Source organism: Hippocampus zosterae, chromosome 1 (genome assembly GCF_025434085.1).
Source record: "Hippocampus zosterae strain Florida chromosome 1, ASM2543408v3, whole genome shotgun sequence".
Lineage (NCBI taxonomy): Eukaryota > Metazoa > Chordata > Actinopteri > Syngnathiformes > Syngnathidae > Hippocampus > Hippocampus zosterae.
Window position 1 is genome coordinate 2,924,148 of NC_067451.1, and position 21,866 is coordinate 2,946,013.

Below are 21,866 nucleotides of genomic sequence, written 5' to 3' on the forward strand. Positions count from 1 at the left end.
ACTTGTCCAAAGTGATAAGTGATAAGCTGAAGGCTTGCTCCTCGCAAAATCAAAATAAATGTCTTCTACATTTGACACGCCACAGGCAAGAGAGGTCCTGTTAACAACTCAGCAGCAGGCAATTTTGCTGAGCCGTGTCCTGGAGATGGATAATAAATGTCTACTATTTAACCTTTATTTACTCAAGCAAGGCAATTAAGAACTGATTTTCATTTGCAATGCCGGCCTGGCAGCAGACAGTAAAACGAGCAAAATCACACAAAATAAACCCGGAAATCCAAACGATGTCCATAAAACTGGTGGAAGTGTGAGTGGCGCGAGTGGGCGGTGTGCACGGTGAGCAGAGAGCTTGTTTTTATTGGAGTACCGATTGAAAACAAACACTGTGTTGCTAGTTAGTTTAGGTCAGGGGTGCCCAAACTTTTTGGATCGAAGATCTACTTTTCGATCAACTAACCTCACGGGATCTACCCTTACCGGCGCGCGCACGCACACACACACACTAATTTAAGATTTACCTGCTTTATTTTATTCATTCATTCATCTTCCGAGCCGCTTGATCCTCACTCGGGTCGCGGGGAGTGCTGGAGCCTATCCCAGCTGTCTTCGGGCAGTAGGCGGGGGACACCCTGAATCGGTTGCCAGCCAATCGCAGGTCACGCAGAAACGAACAACCATTCGCACTCACACTCACACCTAGGGACAATTTAGAGCGTCCAATCAGCCTTCCACGCATGTTTTTGGAATGTGGGAGGAAACCGGAGCACCCGGAGAAAACCCACGCAGACCCGGGGAGAACATGCAAACTCCACACAGGGAGCCCGGAGCTGGAATCGAACCCGGTACCTCTGCACTGTGAAGCCGACGTGCTAACCACCGGACTACCGGGCCGCCTGCTTTATTTTATTTTTTAAATATTTTTTTTTGGTGAAAATGAGACTGATTAGTGTGCAGTGTATATTAACACAAAAAATATATTACTAACATGTACAAAGACACACAAATGGTTGTTTGTTTTTTTTTCTTCTCGACACTCCTCGGATCTACTTGGGACCTGTCTTAGATCTACCGGTAGATCAGGATCTACCTAATGGGCACCCCTGGTTTAGGTCAACACCGATTCTTCTGCAAATCTCGGAATAACCGCGAGCGAATTTGTACTTGATACAGTGACCAACGGTTGGCGTATTTGCGTGCGCACACTTGCAGAGCATTTGCTATTCAGTCGCGGCCTGCGGTGATCGACTGCTCGCTTCGTCAATGTGTGGTGCATAAATGGGCCCCTGAGTGTTGTGCCTTATTATTCATCATGAAAAGGGAAATGATGCGCATGCATCTGGGAGGGGCTCCGAGTCAAGCCGCTTCTCCTCCACATCGAGAGGAGCCAGATGAGGTGGCTTGGGCATCTGATTCGGATGCCTCCTGAACGCCTCCCTGGTGAGGTGTTCCGGGCATGTCCCACCGGGAGGAGACCCAGAGGAAGACCCAGGACACGCTGGAGAGACTATGTCACCCAGATGGCCTAGGAACGCCTCGGGATCCCCCGGAGAGAGCTGGATGAAGTAGCTAGGGAGAGGGAAGTCTGGGCTTCCCTGCTAAAGCTGTTGCCCCCGCGACCCGGCCCCGGATAAGCGGTAGAAGATGGATGGATGGATGGATGTGCATGCGCGTGCAGCTTTGTTTCTCTCACCAAGGAGAGGAGGATGCTGGCCTCAAGGGAAAGAGACGGGCAAAGCCATTTTGGGCTAGTTCCCCCCCCCCCACACTTTTTTTTTTTTTTAAGCCGTTTGAGTCCGCCAGGCGTGTGCACATTTGCAGTCAAGCCAGCTGCTGGCCATACTAATGAAGTGCATTTGTAAGCGTCCTCCAGCTGCATGCCCCCCCTCACTAATTACGGTAATGCGCACAGCGTAGGTCAGCCACAGTTCTTCGGCACACCAATCCAGAGATGCAAAGCTGCAATAATGTCGAGCCAGATCACTCGACTGGCAAAATAAATGAAAGACGTCTCGTTGGCCAGCGTGGCTCTCCCGCGTGTTTTCCGATGAGCGATACTCCCTCCCCCCCAACGTCGTCTTGCCGTCTCCTTGACGTTTGCCAGGCCCCGCCTGGTTAGCCCCAAACTCGGCGTGTGTGCCGGCGTAATTGCCTGGCATGCTTTTATCGTTTACACGGCGACCGGCCTGCCAGCGACAAATGGCAATCTCGCCATTTCCAGCCGCTGGAGCGAGAGCGTGGGCAGACGAATGGGAGGACACTTGAGTTAAGTGAAAAGGAAATGTTGGCTTCCGCATTAAAAAAAAAAAAATCACCTCGCCGGCTGTTCAAAGGCAGTGAGGCCTCGGTTGAAGGGTGGGGTGTCCTGCCCAAAGGAAAGCCCCGCCCCTTCACTGGTGTTCCAAGACAAGCACGTGTGACACTCAGCAAATATTTTGTTGAAAAGAGCATTTTATTGAACTCGAATGTATTTTCTTCGCAAATGTAAACAAAAAGATCAATTGCATTTTGAGATATGTGAGTAAAGAAAAGAACGGAATCAGTGTTGTTGCGCACGGGTTCGTAGTTATGTGAAGGAACTCGCCCCTTCAATCAGAATCAGAATCATCTTTATTGGCCAAGTATGTAGAACACACAAGGAATTTGTCTCCGGTATAACACGCTGCACTAGTATCATCGTAAACAACAAAATCATTGAACCATTTTAGAGTATACCAGTAGTTTTGTAATACCATTTTGTGGTGCAAGAAGAGTGACTATGTCAGTGACTGTTTAAGGAGTTAATGGCTAAAGGGAAGAAGCTGTTTAAGTGTCTACTGGATTTGGTGCGCATGGATCTGTAGCGTCTGCCTTAGGGGAGTGGCTGAAAAAGGTGGTGGGCAGGGTGCGGGGGATCCAGGAGGATTTTCCGTGCCCTTGTCTTGATTCTTGCAGTGTGCAAGTCCTCAAGAGTGGGGAGGGCGGTGCCAACGATTTTTTCTGCTGTCCTAACTGTCCGTTGAAGTCGGATTTTGTCCTTTTTTTGTGGCGGCCCCAAACCAAACCGTGATGGAAGAACACAGGATTGATTCGATGACTGCCGTGTAGAACTGTCGTAGCACCTCCTGTGGCAGGCCATGCTTCCTCAGCAGCCTCAGGAAGTACATCCGCTGCCGGGCCCTTTTCAGGATGGAGATGGTGTTGACTTCCCACTTCATGTCCTGGGAGACTGTGATTCCCAGGAACTTGAAGGTCTCGACGGTTGACACAGGGCAGTTGGATAGTGTGAGGGGCAACTGAGGAGAAGAATGTTTCCTGAAGTCCACGATCATCTCTACAGTCTTGAGCGTGTTTCTTCAACCAGAAGAAATTTGCAATCAAAAGAAAGCACTTTGATACCAAGAGTTTGGGCCCCGTATCACGAGGAATTCCTCCCCCCCCCCCCCCCTGGAAACTTTTGCTTTGCTCTTGATGAGTGTCTGATCCAGTGTCGATCCAGCGCAGCGCCGCCACCGTTTTCCCCGAGTTTAATTAAAGAACGGGATAGCTTTTAAGCCACAATGTGCATTAAAGGACAACTAACAAGCCTTCGTAATTGCTTTGAGACCGCTCAAGACAAATGCAAACATCATGAAAGCCCTCGGCTCCATTTTGGAAGGCGAACAGGAGGCGTTCGAGGAAGTGAGGAGAGGAGTAAAATAATAATCGAGGTTGAATGATATCTCAAGTGTGTCTTAACGGTAAAATCCTGACCGATACTGGATGACTTCCTCAAGATTTGATCCCGTGGGCGCTGATAAAGTTGTTGCAAGTCTCCACTCCGCCGTGTTCTCGACTGCAAATTACCCTCGCCTGCAAGGGCTGACAGAAACAAAAGACGTGGAAGAAACGTTGATATCGGCGCATCTTTGGGAAAATACTCCCAAGCCCGCCATGCCATATGCGGTGTGCAAATTGATTAAATTCACCTCCTGAAAGGTTGAAGGCTCTTTTGTGGGCTAATCCCCAGCACATTTTTCGACCAGAAGAACATGCGAGTTATTATCGCTTTGTAATCATATTCCCGGGCGACCCGCAGTCTCGACGCGTGAATCGTCTTTCTCGTTGTCAAAAATTGCAAAACAACTCGATCCTCTCCACCTTGAAGAATCCACTCGGCGGATCGTCGTCCTTGAGCGTGGCCTTGGAACACTTTTCAGAAGGCAAAATTGATTGCCTTACTTGGAAACTTGAAATGGCGGTGGAAATATCCACACTCCCGCTTAAAAAAAAAAGAAGCCTTAAACGCAGGGGGGGGGGGGGGGATAAGTGGCGCTACTAGATTGTTTTCCCTGAAAAAGATCACCTGCCGTCGGCCGATGCACAATTTATTCTGGTAATCAATGTCAAGCCTATATGGTGGAGATGCACATTTTGAGATTTCATGTGAATTCAAACACCCCCCCCCCCCACACACACACAAACCCCGCAGAACAAATCACAGCAATTATTGCAAATACGTCATATTTTCATCCTATGGGGAGAACCATTTTCTTATCAATGGAATCCCAGCTCTCAGAATATTTCCTGCTTGTTATTTCCGCCCTGCGCCGAGACCAGTAATGGATTTTCCGTAGCATGAACACGGCAGCGCCGAGGCGGGCGTGAGCACGGAGGCCAATGAGGTGATAAATGGTGGCTTTCCAAGAGGGCGATAATCTTTCATTCCCCATCGTTCTTGTAGATTCCTCTGCCGAAGCCCCCCGTGTGGAATTTTGTGCGTCCTTGTGGTGATTCGAGTGTCCTGGGAAGGATTTTATTGGGCTTACATCTCACAGACGGAATTATACAATCTTACCCTCGGTGTAGGAACGTGACAGAGTCAATGACATGGGAGTTGCCGGTTTCTACCCACCCATCAACAGACTGCGGTTCGTCTCTTCTGGTCCTCTTTCACTGCAGAGCGCTATGGTTCAGATCACTTTATTTTGTCGCCTTCACCTTTTCTTGCTAACAACTGACATGCTACATGCACTCAAGTATCCGTCGAAGGCGCATGAGGTGCTCAACAAGATTTTCTTCCTTATTCATCATAGAAACATTCGACTGGAACATAAAAAAAATGAAATGTCATGGCAGACTTTCCCCTTTGGGAAAACACTTCCACTCGAACGCAACAGGGTAGAAGGCTTTTCTTTTACACGGCGCATTTTATGACGACATTAAATGATGTTTGGGTTCCTTTACCCCCCTATGCACATTTGATTCATGAATGTTGCCCATCATGTAGCCGCAGGGGTGCCCATTAGGTAGATCCTGATCTACCGGTAGATCTAAGACAGGTCCCAAGTAGATCCGAGGAGTGTCGAGGAAAAAAAAAACAATCAACCGTTTGTGTCTTTGTACATGTTAGTAATATATTTTTTTGTGTTAAAATACACTGCACACTAATCATCCTATCAGTCTCATTTTCACAAAAAAATAAAAATAAAAAAATAAAAGGCTGTTTGTCATCATGGCGTACGCGCGTGTGTGCGTGTGCGTGTGCGTGTGTGCGCGTGCCGGTAAGGGTAGATCCCGGGAGGTTAGTTGATCGAAAAGTAGATCTTCGGTCCAAAAAGGTTTGGGCACCCCTGATTGTAGCGTATCCTGACGGGAGACGGGGAGTGCTGCAATCGAAATGTGGCTCCTCTTATTGCACAGTACAGGAAATGGCAGGGGAAAAGGCAAGGCAAGGCTACTCACTGTGTTTCACCAAATTGAAAGTACGACATTGAAAAGCAAAGACTAGAAATAAAAGTAGCTTACTAAAATTGAATGTGCAGTTCAAGAATTTTGCCGATCATGACTTTAAAAATCCCGGAGATCCCGCCGGATACAAGCGGCCGAAATGAGTTTTCTCCGCAGGGTGTCCGGGCTCTCCCTTAGAGATAAGGTGAGAAGCTCGGTCATCCGGGAGGGGCTCAGAGTCGAGCCGCTTCTCCTCCACATCGAGAGGAGCCAGATGAGGTGGCTTGGGCATCTGATTCGGATGCCTCCTGAGCGCCTCCCTGGTGAGGTGTTCCGGGCATGTCCCACCGGGAGGAGACCCCGAGGAAGACCCAGGACACGCTGGAGAGACTATGTCACCCTGCTTGCCTGGGAACGACTCGGGATCCCCCGGGGGGAGCTGGAAGAAGTAGCTAGGGAGAGGGAAGTTTGGGCTTCCTTGCTAAAGCTGTTGCCCCCGCGACCCGGCCCCGGATAAGCGGTAGATGATGGATGGATGGATGACTTTAAAAATGCTTTGAAAGACCTTCCTGCGAGGTATGGGAAAAATGAGATTTTTTTGTTTGTTTTTGAACATGCATTTGTAGGTATTTCCTCCCGAGTGCAGTCCTCACTTGTGTCGGCAGCTTCTTCCATTCGCCTGCAGCATAACAGCCAAATGTCGCTTCACCGTGTTTGCTTTGAACTCTGGAATCCGATAATTTTGACCCGAGCCCTACTCGGTTAACATTCGACAAGTGTTTCTTTAAGGGTAGAGTATAGTCGTGCATAGAATAAATAAGTAACAAAATAAATGATTTGTGGAAATTAGTTTTGCAGAGAAGGAGGAGGATTCTTATGGTTCGATAAATCAATCTGCATGCACATCTCCAATATCCTTAAGCAGCCCATAGAAATGGTTCCTTTTTGTCTGTATTCCTTACGCCACAAAGACTCGCCGAGACTCCTGAAATGTGTATTTTGGTCTGGACCGAGTCATAAACAGCGCCTCCCCTGTTTTCTGTCGTGGCGCTACCAAGCAGAGGACGGCGGTATTGACAGCTGCTCCGCCTTCTGCTTAATCAATAGCCCCGCTCTTTCCTTCCCTCTTGGTTTCTCATGTGCCTTTCGAACCGTGCCTCATGTTCTCATCAGCTCGCGGATTTGCTTCCATCTCTTTAGCTTTTCATTTTTCATCGATTTACGTCATATTGGAAGCGTGCGAGGGTGGGGGGAAGAAGGGTCGAGGTGTCGCTTGCTCGTGATGGCCCGGCGAGGCTCAAAGGGGACCTCGATAGAAGACCTTGGCGGTCTTTATAGAGGGAGAGACATCGGCATGTTGGCCCCATTTGTTGGAAGACCATATTCATCATTGTTGGAGTGGATCGATTGAACAATATGTTGACATTTTAGTCGAATGGCTAGTTTTCATTGGTGGGTTGCTGGACTGGAGCACGGTGAGAGTCAGGTTTGGGTGCTGACAAATATAATCCTCATGAAACTTGACTGATAGACGAGTGGTGAGCGCGTCGACCTCATAGTGCAGAGGTCGTGGGTTCAATTCCAGCTTCGGCCTCTCTGCGTGGAGTTAGCATTTTCTCCCCGGGCCTGCGTGGGTTTTCTGTGGGTACTCTGGTTTCCTCCCACATTCCAAAAACATACATGGCAGGCCGATTGAACACTCTAAATTGTCCCTAGGCGTGAGTGTGAGCGCGGATTGTCCCCAGCCTACTGTCCGAATACAGCTGGGATAGGCTCGGGCACCCCCTGCGACTCTTGTGGGGATAAGCGGGTCGGAAAATACACGGGTGGATTTTGACTGATATCGAAATCATGCTTCATAAATATGATGATTCATTGTTTTCGAAACTTTATATTTGGTAACTATGCCACCTTGATGTCTTGTCACAGTTTGAAAGACAGTCAGGGAAGGCAGAATCACATCATACACTCTGCTGCATGGGCGATGGTGTATTCAGGGTACTTTTGTAATGTGGGAATCTTCCAAACCCAATGCGGCATTCGGCATCCTCATCATTGTTCCTCGGTCATTTTTGTTAAAATTGCGAGAAGCCAAGATCGATTCAGTTTCGATTGCCCAGCCCCGCTCTGAGGAGGGGACTTTATTTCAGTCCACATGAAGGTCAATTCAAACTTGATTCATTTCAAACTCTGAACTTGTCCTTCTCTTCAATTGAGAAATGAGAGAAACACACACTTTTCTTGCAAACGGTTGCTGTCTTCTGTCGGGTGTGTGTTGGTGTTGTGTCGACAGCCGCTGCAGCTCGGATCAATTTGACGATAAAGTTGTAATGAAACAGGGCTGCCTTCATCTCGCCCGAGTCGAGTGGAAGTAACTGACTTTTAATTCCAGGCCAGCGAAACAATTCCGAGGCTGTATTTCCAATCTGTTGGAATGGCAACAGACAGGAGGGCTTGCAACGTCTCCCTTGTAGCAGCACGCGCTGCCTTTTGAAGTCGTGGCACGCTGGGAATTGTCTGCTGCATTAAAAAGAAAAAAAAAACATGTTGATTGAGCCATTTTGCAAGTGAGGCTAAGATCCGTCGGCAAAAGAATGTTGTTCAGCCTCCTACTTGCCGTTTGTGCAGAAAGATTTTTGCGGCGTGTGTGAAAGAATGAAAACGGCGACTCCGGCATTCCCCAGCGCATCCTCGTTCTTCATTAGCGGCATTTCGGCCTTCAAGGACCCAAGTAGGAAGCCAGAAAACATCCGCATATATTTGCCTGGCCTATATTGCCTGACACTGTTTTTCAGCCCACAGCAGAATCATGAGTGTTCATATATTCCATTTCATGATGAAAGGCGAGCAGTCCACCTGCATCTCCACTTGAACACACTTTCTTCTATGGACTTTTGAATGTGGGTCATAACCCGAAAGAGAATGTGGAGTCCAGATACTAGCTGACCCAGAACCCCCCTTAATGCTGTGCATAGTTGCAGGGGCGCATTTGGTGACCGTATATTCCGTACTATAAGGCGCTTCGGAGTATTATGTGCACCTTCAAAGAATAGCCTGAAACGGTTTTCATATATAAGGCGCATCGCATGATAAGGCACGTACACTAGAAGCTACTATCGTGGCTGCTGTTGCCTTATGCATCCACTAGATGGAGCATCGGATTTTCGTTATTTTTAATCCCATATATTTGGGAACATTCGGCGCACCGCATTATTAGGTGGCTACATTTCACGCAAGCAGGAAGTAGTTCTTGTTCCTGTTTGATGAAAATATGGACATCAGCTAGCGATTCGATGCAGATGAGATTGTGAATGTAACGGCAAGGAATTTGAATTTAAGAAGTGACAAGCTAACATCCATACCTAAGGCGCACTGGATGACAATTTTTGGATGCGCAATTTTTAAGAAAATTAAGGGATTTTAAGTGCCCTCTAAGGTCTGAAAAATATGACGTTCACGTTTCTCACCAACTACATTCACCCATTTCCTGAGCCAGAAGTCCTGAAAATTCATCTTCTCACTTCATGAAACATCTAATATATGTTACTGTTTCGACAACTTGGTGATGCAAAGCGCCAGTTTGTCTTGAATCAAGCCTGTACAGCAAGAGGTTGGAATATTCCATTGCATGAAAAGGAAGGGGGAATCACTGGAAGGAAATCGTGATACGTAATGAGTTTTGAGGTTTGGTTTGGCCTGGGATCATTCAACACCCAAGCCGCATTCACCCTTCAATGATACCTTGAAAGAAAACTTCATTTAAATTCTCAGCACTTCTGATCAAATGACACAATTAAGAGGAAAATGACATCACGCTTGTCCCGCAATCCCTCTTTCCTCATTGGCTTCTGACTTCTCTCACTGTCAAGTCCACTTGTTTTGCGATTGCGTCCGAAAACATTCAGGACTTCCTGGGAGGCTTTCTTATGTGTGTGGCCATCAGTCATGGAGGCAGTTAAGTGGCAGCGGGATGCCACTGCCTGCTTGGCAAAAAAAAAAAGCAATGAATTATTAATAATAGGCTTAGTCATCGGGTTTTGTTTTTGCTCGAGCTCACACGGGACGATTATTTATTAAGGCGTGTAAAAAAATAGGCGGTGGGATGGAAGGGGGAGGGGCAAAAGAGCAATGAGCGACTCGTGACGGCCGAACCGAACTGCGTTATCTGGGCCGGCGCGTATTGATCGCATGCATGCATGGACAGGATGGTCGAGCCAATGTCCAGGGAGTGAAGGCAAAGTGATCAATGGCCATAGCGTGGCTAAGGCGCCCTCTTTAGAAACACTTGAGAAGCACTCTCATACTTATGAAATGTGAATCATAAATAAGCCTGCAAAGAGACGCCGCACTCGGCTCGCGTCATCTTTACTGGCTCTTCCGGGCTCCTTTCAGTTGCCTTTAGCGGCGTCGCTCTTGAGTATTTTTGTCCAGCCAAAACAAAAGCAAAGTCAGACAGACGATGGTGAGGAGGAGCGGCGCCGAGAGACGCGCGCACACCTGCCAAAAAAAGGCCGCCAAGAGACGGCGCGTTAAAACGCATGGCCGCCCCTTGCCACTTCCCATGAAACTCACCGTTGTGCGGATGAGATGCCGCGGCTGGGAGGTTCTTAGCATTGCACCTTAAGGAGTATCTCCGTCCTCATGTTTAGGGATCTGTCATTGATTTTTTTTTTTTCCTCCACATGATAATAAAAGCTTGCACCTGGTTGAAATCCCTGAGGTAAATCCCAGGCTAGCTGCTCCCTGCTCCACAATCCTTATATGCTGTTGTTTTTGTGTCCGAAATCATAAAGAGGCAGTTTGGGAGCGTCACCTCTTTGGAGAGAAAGCCGGCAGAAGGACACCGGGGCATTCGAGCCTCCACCCCGCTCGCCTGCCTTCCTAATGATGCCGTGTACAATAATATGCTAGACAGAGATGGGGAGGTAGACCGTCAATACATACGCTCACCTGAGAAAATGTCAAGACGAGGCAAGCAGATTGAGAGGCGCTTGATGCCTTCTCCACGGTTTCCCGCCACGGACATCGATCCAGAATCGCCTTCGGCTGTTTCAAAGTGTTGCTTTTTGAAAATGTGACCGGCTTGTTGGAATCTCACCTTATTTTTTTTTTTTTTTTGGTCCAATCAGAACCACAAGTGGCTCCACAGGCATGTGTTTGTGAGGCTGTGTGTAATCATGGCCCTCATGGCCCTATTATGCAGTTGTCAATACACGGCCAAGGAGGAAGCCATCAATCACTTACATGCGCACGAATTACATTTTCAGATGTTGCCCGCATGGTCGCACATTAATCTTGATTGCGTGAGAGGAGAGTCAATGAGATTTTTTTTTTTTTAAAGACACCTCGAGCGCTGCTTTTTGCTCTCATCTCCAAAGTGGGAAGCTGAAGTGCATACTCAGATCTACGGAAGTGGAAACGTGATGCCGTTTCGAGTTGGGAAATAAGACGGACAAGTAGCAATGGGGCGGCCCGGTTTTCCAGTGGTTAGCACGTCGGCTTCACAGTGCAGAGGTACCGGGTTCGATTCCAGCTCCGGCCTCCCTGTGTGGAGTTTGCATGTTCTCCCCGGGCCTGCGTGGGTTTTCTCCGGGTGCTCCGGTTTCCTCCCACATTCCAAAAACATGCATGGCAGGCTGATTGAACACTCTAAATTGTCCCTAGGTGTGAGTGTGAGTGCGAATGGTTGTTCGTCTCTGTGTGCCCTGCGATTGGCTGGCAATCGGTTCAGGGTGTCCCCCGCCTACTGCCCGAAGACAGCTGGGATAGGCTCCAGCACCCCCCGCGACCCTAGTGAGGATCAAGCGGCTCGGAAGATGAATGAATGAATAAAGCAGGTAAATCTTAAATTTGTGTGTGTGTGTGTGTGCGTGTGCGCGCCGGTAAGGGTAGATCCCGTGAGGTTAGTTGATCGAAAAGTAGATCTTCGATCCAAAAAGTAGCAATGGATGCTTGCGCTTTTTTTTTTCCTTTTTTTTTGCCCTTGCGCCCCAATCAGCTGTTAACCTGATGGCATGTTCATCTGAGCAACACATTGGTCAAATAATTGTCCCCGTAGCTCCTTTGGTGCGTTTTTGCTCAGCCCTGATTGATGGCCGACATTGTTCAGCGGCTTAGAGTCGCACTCCAATTGCTTTTTGATACGGTTACAAATGCGAAATGACTTTGTTCCATTAAATTAGATAAACAATCAAGTGCGAGGGGCAACAAAAGACTGCTGACAAAACTCGAGCCGAGGAGAGTTAATTACGGAAGCTTGTCACACTAATATCAACGTGTCGAGAGCCGAGCGTTTTTCTTCTCTTTGGCCCCCTCTGCAATCCAGTCAGGCTCCTAATGCCGCACTCCGCGTATTTACTCGACTCCATTAATTTATCGAGCGGTTTGAAAAACAACCGTAGCTCAAGCCAAGCGCCGTTCATAAAAGTGAACGTAAAACACAATATCAATAAGACAACTACAACCCCCAACACTGCGACCGCTCCTAAAAATATATTAGCCATACTACTAATGAAAGGCAAAATATTCTCTTTCAAAAGATATACTTCTAGGCGGCCCGGTAGTCCAGTGGTTAGCACGTCGGCTTCACAGTGCAGAGGTACCGGGTTCGATTCCAGCTCCGGGCTCCCTGTGTGGAGTTTGCATGTTCTCCCCGGGCCTGCGTGGGTTTTCTCCGGGTGCTCCGGTTTCCTCCCACATTCCAAAAACATGCATGGCAGGCTGATTGAACACTCTAAATTGTCCCTAGGTGTGTGTGTGAGTGTGGATGGTTGTTTGTCTCTGTGTGCCCTGCGATTGGCTGGCAACCGATTCAGGGTGTCCCCCCGCCTACTGCCCGAAGACGGCTGGGATAGGCTCCAGCACCCCCCCCGCGACCCTAGTGGTAGTAGTATCAAGCGGCTCGGAAGATGAATGAATGAATGAAAGATATACTTCTTTGAAAGCATAATCAGTCAGTGACATACAAACGCTGCTGCAGCGCCTCGACTGTGTCTTAGACTGGAAAAAAAAAAGGTTTTGTTGAATGTACTCCATTTTATTTTCAGTGGTTGCACTTGATAAAATCATCCGCACTCAGAAACATTTTTAAGTCAACTGCATCTGAATCCAGATGACTTTTATTTTGTGTAACCGCTTAATGAAATAACATTGAGTGACTTCAACACACCATTTATTTTGGTCACACTTCTGAGTACACATAAAAAAATGGTGTGTTGAATTTACTCAATTTTATTTCGTCAAGTGGTTGCACAAAACAGATTCTGCTGGATCCAGACATTTACTTTTAAAGATGGATCGACTATGTAAGAAATGTATCTGGATCCCGACGATTTTTTGATATACAGCCACTTGACGAAATAAGACGGAGTTAATTCAACCAATATTTTATCAGTGGATGTTGGCTAACTGCAGTTCCCCCAGCAGCCTGTTGGTGGCCTCCAGGTATATGAATCTGAGGTCAGAATCTCCAGAATCGGGGTAGACAAGAGCCAAATATTCAAATTTCGAGATTACAGTGTGCATGACATCACTCGCGTTAGCTGTCGCAGCCAAAGGAGAGTTTTCGAATATCACATTCTTCGTCATGTTTCATTTTGTGCCGGCTACAGCTTGCAGGGCGAAAAAGACGGTCGCTCCTTGCGCGTCACATAAATAAAATAGAAAGGGGGTGTCGGAATTCCCCGCGCCCGGGAGTGACTCGCAGAAGGCATTTTAATGAACATGGGGAATGGGGGCACGTTGCCTGATTAAACCGTGACTTTATCAGACGTGTTTGGCTGGACTCTTCACTTCATGTTGGAGTGACACGCGTTCTTCCTTGTGCTGCACGATTTTACCTGCATGCCTGTCGATGTACCCTGGGAGCGAATCAAATCCCCACTGCCCCTTACTGCCATTTTATCATTCCAAAAGTCGCCTGCAATGAGCAATTAACAGTCAGATAAGCGACCGACAGTTGCACCCCTTGAAGGCTAAACCAGAAACCGCCACCTCCCTTCTCACACTTCCCTCAGCGCCGTTCCCACAATCCACCCGCAGGCAACAGCAGGCCCGGCCGCACTAATCACCCATCGCTTATCCGATCCGTCGCCCGGTCGCGACACGACGCTTTGACGGCTCGGAGCCGATGGCGGATAGCGATGCGGGTTGACTGCGTGAGGGGCCGCGAGTATTTGATTGGATCCAAGTGGAAGGCGATGGATTTTAAATGCGCGCCGAAGTGAAGGTGAAAGCTTTTGAAGCGAGCGTACGAGACATTGCTGGTAAAGACACGGCAACGACCTGGCCGTTTTTCGGCTATTTTCACGAGTCCGTGTCATCGGGGCGCTGAAATTTTTGTCATGTAAACTGAGGCTCAGAGGGGATGGAGCCTCTTCTGTTGTTGGTCCCTCTCTCTGGATTGACCTCCCACTGATTGCATGACTTAGATTTGTTCTTGATTTTACTGCTTGGTGCTTTCTACCGCCTTTATTACGGATTCGTCTTACTGTTTATTGTGTATGTTAAATCGCTCCATGTACAGCACTTTGTATGCAGCGATGGCTGTTTGAAAGTGCTCGAGAAATACAGTTGAGTTGAGCAAATGAAGCAAGGTGTTCGCTCCAAAACCATTTGCGGAGTTGTTTTACTTATGCCTTTAAGTTGGTGGCAGAAATGCAAGGTACAATTAGTTTTGTCAACTATCATTTTTTTGGTTGTGTAATGTGGAAAAGCTTCAAATATTTTGCTAAATTGCCCAACTGAACTTAGTTTTTTGGTTTACAGTGCACAGGTGCCCACTGCCTTGAAAAAAAAAGATGAATTTACTTATTTATTTATTTTCTTGATTTTACTGTTTGGTGCTTTCTACCGCCGTTATTACCGATTCGTCTTACTGTTTATTGTGTATGTTAAATCGCTCCATGTACAGCACTTTGTATGCAGCGATGGCTGTTTGAAAGTGCTCTATAATTACTGTTGACTTGACTTGACATGTGGAATAAAATAAAATGGCAACATGTCCTCAGGTTTGCACAGGACCTCGCAGGATCGCCTCTCGAGCCCTCTCGCGGCGCACGCAGACACATTTCCCTTGGACACGGGAAGACAACATTCCTAAGCGACGGGAGCTAATTGGCGTATGTTGTAGGCTGATGATTTAGAAATCAGTACATGCCTGCCTGAAGGTTTTCCCAGGGCCTTGTATGTTGTGGAGGCGCAGGTGAGGCATTGATTGCATGCCAATTAGGCTGTCAGAGAGTAGACAGGACGAGCGTGAGAGAAAAGGAGACGCGATGAATGCGAGCGCACTGAACAATTTATGTGCGGTTGAAGGAAGACATTCCACAGTCCCTGCTGCATTCTGGTTTCTTCTTCCGCCCCTCACACGGAATACTAATACAATGCGGGGATGCAACGTGCAACTAAATGGTTTGGTGTCTGCCTTTCATATTTATGCTTGCCATTTTTTTTGGCTTCATCAGAATCAGAATCAGAATCAGAATCATATTTATTGGCCAAGTATGTAGAACACACAAGGAATTTGTCTCCGGTATAACACGCTGCACTAGTATCATCGTAAACAACAAAATCATTGAACCATTTTTTACCATCGTTCGAACGCATTCAGTGTCAAGGATGTTTTTCCATGTTTTTTTTTTTCCTTTACGAATCCAGGCAGACTTTGCATACGTGTTTATGTTTAAAATAAAAAGAAATTGCGTGGTAATCAGATAAAGAAGGCTCTTAAAATGGCAATCACAAAGTGTGTTAATGTTAGCAGGCAATGACTTTGGGGCTTAGCTAAAAACGGCCCGAAACACGTTCTTGCAAAGTCGGGCACATCTGCTTGTGTCTGTTTACACACTCGGTCAAATATACGTGCGGGAGGTCATCAAGCTGCACCGAGATGAAATCACGTCGCCGCCAGCATTCGTTTCGACGCAACTTCAGAATGTTGCATTACAGCCCGAAAGCAGGTCCAAGCAACAAATGGAAGAGCGGCCTTCATTTAGTTGTCGTGACTCATTATGTTTAATCAGACAAAGCAACTCGTGTATACACAAAAAAAACCCGTCCCGTTGGTATGTTTATGAGATGAGTCATTCCATTGAGGATTACAACTCATGCTCACAAAGCTCCTCCGGTCTTTCATTCCCTCTCCTTCTGCTTCGGATCAATGGCCCCCACCTGCCCAACCTTTACTATCGACTTTGTTCAAGTAACACAATACTGTTTCACCCGACGCAAATAGGCCTCTGTCTGGCATCAAGCAGGCGTCACATTTACAGTTTCGCGTTTCGGGCATTCGCATTCGTCGCAATACAATACAATACAATACAATACAATACAATACAATACAATACAATACAATACAATACAATACAATACAATACATGCTGATTTATATAGCGCTTTCACAACAGCGGCAGCTGTAACAAAGCGCTTTACAAAACAGTTAACATAAAGTAAAATAATAAACACAACACATAACATAAAATACGGACAGTCGTGCAGTCCTAACCACTTTTCCGTCACACGCTTTGTTGTTTGAAGCAGTTTGAGATGAAAGAGGAGAGAATCAAGGTGTCCTTTAACCGGTGGATCGGAGACATCATGCTCAGAATGTGCACACGTCGGCTACAAGCTAAGTTTCAAAGTCAACAAGAAGCTGTAGCATCCATTGACGAAAAAAGAGATTGGTTCACTTCTCCTGTCCCATGGAAATCCATTTCAATTCCAAGCGGCGACTCACGCTTCCAAATACGCATCGGCGCTCTTCGCCAACACTCCTCTCTCCTCTTCCTCAACTTCAGCGGCCATCCATGCAGCCGCACTAACGCCAACTGTCCAACAGCGCCGACATAGCCACTGAACAAATCGGGGTTGTGAAAAATGCTGCCCATTACTGGCGCAAAAAACACAAGCGCCCCAGGTCTGTCCAGCACCGACAGTCAATGGCGCCGACATTCCTCCCAATCAAAATCTGTGCTGGTACAGGCGTGCTGCCGAGAAGTCGCAACCACCAACCACCAAGCACAGATACTGCTCCTTTGACAAATGTCGTGGCCAAAAAGCGCTGAAAACAGTCCATATCGGGTCCAAACAATGAAACATGTGACAAAACAAAAGACAAAAACAGCAAAAAAGAACAAAAAAGCTCTTGAAGAGCACTTGCCGAAGGCTGCCTACTCGGGCGCCATCTTGGGGAAAAAACAATATCAATATCGATGTTCACTCGAGGTCTCGTTGATGTTAAAGGGGACGGCTTGCTCGTTGGGTGGTAAAATGTTGCCAAATACAATATGAAAAGTGACACCGGCCACAGTTACATCCAACACAAAGCGCATGCAGAGGTGAGGCTTTGACCTCCCTTCACAGCTTCTTCACTTTTTGGACCAGTGCTTTCGGAGCATGTCACTGTGCGGCTTTCACTTAGTTTTTTTTTTTTTTTGCTTGTTTGCCACCGCAGCATGCTCCTGTCCATTTACCATAATTTCCGGACTATAAAACTCAGTTGAGGCCATCTGCGTGTGGTGAACATTTTCCAGATTGGAATTTTGTCTACGCCAAAGCCATTCCCCGGACCGCCTTAAAAAAAAAAAAAAAAAAAAAAAAAAGCCCTGCTTGAGAATTCTGTTCTAGTATTCTAGAGGCCCGTCGCTGATATGCCGAGATCCATGTGAAGCCCAAATCTGTTTCCCTTTCCCACCGCTTCCTGAATCAGAATCAGAATCAGAATCATCTTTATTGGCCAAGTATGTAGAACACACAAGGAATTTGTCTCCGGTATAACACGCTGCACTAGCATCATCGTAAACAATAAAAACATTGAACCTTAAATGAACCATTTTAGAGTAACCAGTAGTTTTGTAGCACCATTTTGTGGTGCAAGAAGAGTGACTACGTCAGTGACTGTTTAAGGAGTTAATGGCTAGAGGGAAGAAGCTGTTTAAGTGTCTACTGGATTTGGTGCGCATGGATCTGTAGCGTCTGCCTGAGGGGAGTGGCTGAAAAAGGTGGTGGGCAGGGTGCGGGGGATCCAGGAGGATTTTCCGTGCCTTTGTCTTGATTCTTGCAGTGTGCAAGTCCTCAAGAGTGGGTAGGGCGGTGCCAACGATTTTTTCCGCCGTCCTAACTGTCCGTTGAAGTCGGATTTTGTCCTTTTTTGTGGCGGCCCCAAACCAAACCATGATGGAAGAACACAGGATTGATTCGATGACTGCCGTGTAGAACTGTCGTAGCACCTCCTGTGGCAGGCCATGCTTCCTCAGCAGCCTCAGGAAGTACATCCGCTGCCGGGCCCTTTTCAGGATGGAGATGGTGTTGACTTCCCACTTCATGTCCTGGGAAACTGTGATTCCCAGGAACTTGAAGGTCTCGACGGTTGACACAGGGCAGTTGGATAGTGTGAGGGGCAACTGAGGAGAAGAATGTTTCCTGAAGTCCACGATCATCTCTACAAATGACTTCATTAGTCGGATCCAAGGTTCTGGCTCGACCGACTTTCGACTAGCCTGCGCCGGACCGCGATTATTCCTTTGGAAGTAGGTTGGGAGCTGAGGTGGCAGTCAATCGGCTCTTTCTCCCTTTTGAGTTTTTCCTTTTGAGTCGTGCGGGGTTTGGGGGGTTGCTAATCCGGAGAAGCGGCACAATTTGATGATTGAAATGTTTTCATCCCTCTTCTATTTCTTCCCGTGTCCACGCGCAATCGATTGTGTGATCAATTGTGTGACTGAAGACGACTCTCTCTCCACAAGTTGTTCAGAGTTAAGCTTTACCAAATCCCTCTCGGTCTGCCCGAGAGCTTTCCATTTGGATATGTATTGCATGATTATCGTGAAAACTTTTTTCGACTTACTTCGACGTGACTGAGGGCATAAATGGAGTCGGATGTCAACATCATAAATCTCTGCCTTAAGCCCAGAAGAGCCTCCAGCTCCAAGTGTACCATCTTGACGTTTTTTTTTTTTTTTTTTTTAACACACTGCGAGACGACATCTCTTTTGGTTGCTGACACCACAATAAACTTGATTGTCAGCGCCCATGTCTGAGACTGCAGGAAGATACCAAAATAGATGAACATCATTATGAAATCAGTTGCCTGCCGACCATCGCACAAGGTGTGCTTTCTGTTTGACTTGGGCATTCGAATTTCTCTCCCCCCCCCCCCCCCCCCACACCCATCTCTAATAGCATCTCAGCACCGCTGTTTTTTTTTTTTTTTTTGCTCCTAATGTGACCCCGCCATCTCTAGCTATGTAATAAGCTAGCCCGTCTCCTTCCGGCTAGCTGGCGAGCTACGTCTGTTTTAATGTGACGCTCATGAAATGTTTTCCTGCTCCTCGGCGATCTGTGACCCTCGGAGGCCGTCGCCCAGCCATTAGGCCAGGGGTGTCCAAACTTTTTGCCAAGGGGGCCAGATTTTATGTGGTAAAATGTCGGGGGGCCGACCTTGGCTGACATTCTTTACATTGAACAACAATATTGTTCAGCAAATTTTAGTAAGCCAGTCTGTTTAACATTTCCATTTTTATTTTAATTTCAACAATCAAACACATGCAACTGCTTATTCACTTGACTTTTTCTTAAACAAAAGTCTCCTGCGTGCAAATTGATTGATTTGAAACATAAAATGTATCACCATGACTTTTCAATAGTCACAAAACCTTTGACTCGAACAACAGGGAAATGAACAAGCAATACACATATCCACAACTGCAAGGATCATTTGAAATATGACATATCAGTCAATATATAACTCGTGAGTATTCCCTCTAGTGTCTAAATGCTATTACTCATTTAGTGAATGCTATTACTCATTTAGCCTTTTCTGTTGCTGGTCCATCTCTCTGGAATGACCTCCCACTGAACATTCGGCAAGCCTCCTCGCTGCCCATCTTTAAATCCCTCCTCAAAACTCACTTGTATTCTTTGGCGTTTGACTCAGCATGACTTAGATTTGCTATTGGTTTTACTGCTTGGTGCTTTCTACCGCCTTATTACTTATTACTTATTACTGATTCGTCTTACTGTTTATTGTATATGTTAAATCGCTCCATGTACAGCACTTTGTATGCAGCGATGGCTGTTTGAAAGTGCTCTATAAATACTGTTGACTTGACTTGACTTGACTAGCCACTAGAGGGAAGAAGTACTCTATGAAACATCACTCACCAGTCTACGAGACCTCAGTCAATGCAACACGTGTTCCATTGCGCCCAACCTGCGGGCCAGACGGCACTGATTTTATGACTGGGACCGAGGGCCGGATGAAATTCGACCGCGGGCCGGATTTGGCCCGCGGGCCGGACTTTGGACATGCCTGCATTAGGCAGTCCGCCGTTGCATCAATGCCGTAACAGAGTCTTTGAGAGGTGCTGATGTTTAGCTGATTGTGCCCCGAAGTGAGGTTAAATAATGGTCATATCGGCTCATTATGCTAGGTTGCAAAACGCTGCTTGGCTCGATTGTGAAGCACGCTTGTTGGATGAGATTGGCCCAAGATGTCATTCATCACCAACGAAAAATTGTAAGTAAGCTTGCTTTTTTTTTGTCAGGATGACACCGCAGTCCTCCCGTTTGCCTCCGTGCCTGTGTTGCCAACTTATGTTTGTGGATCATCGAGCCATGCGTGCGTATGGCTAATGGGATTTCTTTAGACGCTATCAGCTCTTCAATCAATGTCAGTGCTTGGCTGTCATTGAAGAATTGTTACTCTGAAGTGCTATGAACACTCTCCTTCAAGAGCGATGACAGCCGTGCTCTCGACTCGGTGTAATGACGCCAGTTATTTTTTTTTTGTTCTTGTTGTTTTGATTTGTTTTGTTTTTCAACACAAATCATCTGGCTGCCACGCAAAAAGCCGCACTGAGCTGAGCTACAGCAGTCGTGGCATCGGAAGGTTGTCCGCTAAATCGTTCTATTTAGCCGAGGATGGGCCAAAACAAGCGTTTGGAAGAGCGACTAGGTCAATCCTAAGCAACACTCCTGTTGCCTAGCAACCCCAGCAGCTGTCCGTTTGCTTGCTGGGGGGGGGGGGGTAGAGCAAAATCCGACATTTCTAAAGGTTTCGTATTTGCACGGACATTTTGGCCGTCCTCGAAACTTGCTGTAAAATGGTCCTGGGAAAAAAAAATCGACTTCGTTATTGAACTGCTGATGATTTTTGGGACGTGCACGATGCACAAGTTTGTGTGGAGCTCAATCATTAAAGTGAAGGGGCTTCAGGGGTCCACAGTTCAAAATGCATCAATGCTATCCTGGGTTCTTCAACACATGAAGGGATGCCCCTTCCCGTAGATTCTGTCCCGGCTGGTCAATGTCAAAAAATGTTTCCAGCGGCAGCCTCAATTTAATCATCACCTAACCGGCTCCCAAGCAAGGAGAGGAAAAAAAAATTCTCCATGTCCGAGTGACATTTTGAGGTGTTGTGAATCAGAGGCTTGGTCCACCTTGAATCTTAATCTGAAATGGAATATCGTACACCCACTCACTGGATTTTTTTGTGGGGGTTTTGCGGGATGGAGAATTTTAAAAGATAGTTATAGGTAATTGGGCGGCCCGGTAGTCCAGCGGTTAGCACGTCGGCTTCACAGTGCAGAGGTACCGGGTTTGATTCCAGCTCCGGCCTCCCTGTGTGGAGTTTGGAGTTTTCTCCGGGTGCTCCGGTTTCCTCCCACATTCCAAAAAACATGCGTGGCAGGCTGATTGAACACTCTAAATTCTCCCTAGGTGTGAGTGTGAGTGCGAATGATTGTTCGTTTCTGTGTGCCCTGCGATTGGCTGGCAACCGATTCAGGGTGTCCCCCGCCTACTGCCCGAAGACGGCTGGGATAGGCTCCAGCACCCCCCGCGACCCTAGTGAGGATCAAGCGGTTAGGAAGATGAATGAATGAATGAATGAGTTATAGGTAATTGCTACTAAAATCACAGAGGATTTTTTTTCTTGTTTCTTGCGGCTTTTGAAAAGTCTTCAGTTCATTTAATGGTTGCACTTGTGCTAAGCCTTTAGTAACCCAGCTGGAACACTTTTTGCCCGCCGAGTAGAGATTGCAACTTCATAGAATAACAAGCATCATTTTTTTTGGGGGGGGGTGTGGGGGAGCGTTGGGCGCCGCACACTCATTAAATGATGGATCTCGTCACTGGAGTTGGCCAAGTCAAGAGTACAGAAGCGTGTCTTGATCCGATCAGGGCAT

The 21,866-nt window shown here is 47.1% G+C and overlaps 2 protein-coding genes across 11 annotated transcripts in view; one reads left to right on the top strand and one right to left on the bottom strand.

Moving 5' to 3' along the window:
• The window catches only part of LOC127601505 (neurexin-2-like), a 344,756-nt gene that overhangs the window by 200,894 nt on the left and 121,996 nt on the right, over positions 1–21,866 (top strand). The gene's annotated exons all lie outside the window — the stretch shown is intronic.
• tdrd7b (tudor domain containing 7 b) overlaps positions 1–21,866 on the bottom strand; it is a 221,898-nt gene that overhangs the window by 57,914 nt on the left and 142,118 nt on the right. The window lies entirely within an intron of this gene.